The sequence below is a fragment of the Chenopodium album genome, chromosome 20 (assembly GCF_948465745.1).
Source record: "Chenopodium album chromosome 20, dcCheAlbu1.1, whole genome shotgun sequence".
Lineage (NCBI taxonomy): Eukaryota > Viridiplantae > Streptophyta > Magnoliopsida > Caryophyllales > Amaranthaceae > Chenopodium > Chenopodium album.
Genome location: NC_137853.1, coordinates 19,122,092 through 19,124,520, shown reverse-complemented (window position 1 = coordinate 19,124,520; position 2,429 = coordinate 19,122,092). Strand labels below are relative to the sequence as shown.

General features: G+C 39.3%; 1 non-coding gene across 1 annotated transcript; it reads right to left on the bottom strand.

Moving 5' to 3' along the window:
* Positions 1-221: 221 nt before the first annotated feature.
* On the bottom strand, positions 222-327 carry LOC145599852 (small nucleolar RNA R71). The gene has a single exon (XR_014104108.1). It is a non-coding gene; the product is annotated as a small nucleolar RNA R71 (small nucleolar RNA).
* Positions 328-2,429: the final 2,102 nt, after the last annotated feature.

The window sequence follows — 2,429 nt, the reverse complement described above, 5'->3', positions numbered from 1 at the left end:
GAGCCCATTGAACCATCTTAAGGAGTTTGAAATATATTGCAACACAATCAAAGTCAATGGAGTTTCTCAAAAGTTTATCCGCCTTAAGTTGTTCCCTTTCTCTCTCATAGGAAGATCTTTGGAATGGCTAGACAAAGAAGTGAAGCCCAATTTATTGAGAACGTGGGATGATGTCACAAAAGCTTTCTTGTCCCGTTTCTATCCTCAAAAGAAGACGGCGGAGGCAAGGGCTTTAATTCAAGGGTTCAAGCAAAAGCCAAATGAAAGTCTCTATGAAGCATGGGAAAGATTCAAGGAGTATCAAAGAGAATGTCCTCACCATGGAATTCCAACATACCAAGTGATCCAAATCTTCTATGGTGGTTTGAGTCCTCAAGGCAAGTCATGCCTTGATGGAGGGGCCGGTGGTCCTATCATGAACAAGACCGAAGAAGAAGTAGTGGACATTATTGAGGATGTGGTGACCTATTATAGAGATTGGCAAGATGGGGAAAGAGATTCTTCAAGCAAGCAATCTTCATTGTATTCGGTGGACCATCTAAATGCAATCAACAATCTTTCCTCTCAAATGACAAACTTGGGAAAGGAGGTGACCGCAATCAAAGCCAAGTTGGAGAGTGTTTCTTCCTTTTCTCAAGCCAAGTTCGAATCTTCCCTCCCAAATTAAGGGGAGAGGTACTTCTTCTAACTCTCAAATCCCTCCCACTTCACATAATATGCCTATGGGTTGTTTGTTTTGTGATGCATGTGGATCATATGATCATGACTCTAGCAATTGCAATAATGAATGTGTTGATGAGTTTGATAATAATGAGTGTGAGCATGTGAATTTTGTGTCAAACAACAATGTTCAAAGGTTTGATAATCAAAGAGGTCAATGGAATAGGAATTACCAAAACCAAGGCAATTTTGACAACTATAATCATGGTGATGGTTATAGGAACCAAGAAAATCAAGGTTCTCGTGGCAATCATAATAACCAAGGTTATAGTGGCCAAAATCAAAGCCAAAATTATGGTAATCAAAACCAAGGCTATAGAAATCAAAACCAAGGTTATGGAAATCATAACCAAGGTAATGGTAACCATAATCAAGGTGGTGGTAACCATAATCAAGGTTATGGTCAAAATCAAAATAGGGGTACTTGGAACAATCAAGGAAGGGGCAATTTCCAAAACAATGCTCAAAGAGGTCCCCCACCCGGATTTGTTCCAAAGACTCAAGGTGAAAATTCCTATTCACAACCTTCTTCTCCTAGGACTAATTTGGAAGAATTGATTGATAATCAAACTAAGATCACTAACACCTACATGGCGGTTAGTGATAAAAAGTTCAATGAAATGATGACTCACAATAAGATGCTTGAGACTCAAATAACCCAACTATGAAACACTCTCAAGGATTATGCTAGTCCTTCTTCTTTACCTTCCCAAGGTGTTGAACCAAAGAAACCCGTGTATTCTATCACCACTAGTTGTGGGAGTGACCTTAGTGAGGGAGTTTCTTGTTCAATGGAGGGAGAAGATGAGAGTAGTGCTTTGGAAAATGAAGTTGAGAGGGTTTAGTCTAAGGAAGTCTATTGTGAGGATGAAGAAAAAGAAGAGAATGTTGTTGAAAAGATTTGTGAGGAAGAGAGATTTCCCAATCTACCTTACCCCCAAAAATTCCTAAGGTTTAAAATGGATGAGCAATTTGGGAAGTTCCTTGAAGTTCTTAAGGAAGTTCATGTTTCCACACCCTCTACCGAGCCAATTCCCAAAATGCCTAAGTACTCTAAGTTTCTTAGGGAAATTCTAGAGGAGAAGGAAGTATGTAATGAGGGCAATTCGGTGGAAGGAGGGAAATGTTTTAGTGCTCTTGTACATGGTGAGCTTCCGGAGAAAATGGAGGATCCGGGAAACTTTTCAATTCCTTGCAAGATCAAGAAAATGATGTTTGAGAATGCTCTATGTGATCTAGGGGCTAGTGTGAGTATCATGCCTTATTCGGTTTTCAAAAGACTTGATCTAGGTGAGCTTCAACCATCCAATATGACCCTTTAATTGGCTGATCGATCTATCAAGATTCTTAAGGGGAGAGTTGATGATGTTCCTCTTAAGATTGGAGAGTTTGTTTTTCCCGTAGATTTTGTGGTTTTGGAAATTGAGGAAGATGAACATATTCCAATCATCTTAGGGAGACCTTTCTTAGCTACCTCGAGAGCTTTGATAGATGTGAAAGGTGGCCGCATTAATTTGAGATGTGGTAAGCAAGAGGAGAGTTTTAAGTTGAAACCAATGCATGGGTCTCTATCTTTTGTGCAAGATATAGCATGTGCTAGTCTTTCTCGTTCTGTTGATAATGTATGCATGGTTGATTCTTCTACTAACAATGCTCTTGAGAATTTTGATGATGTTTTTGCAAGTTTTGATAGCATGAAGGTTAGTGAA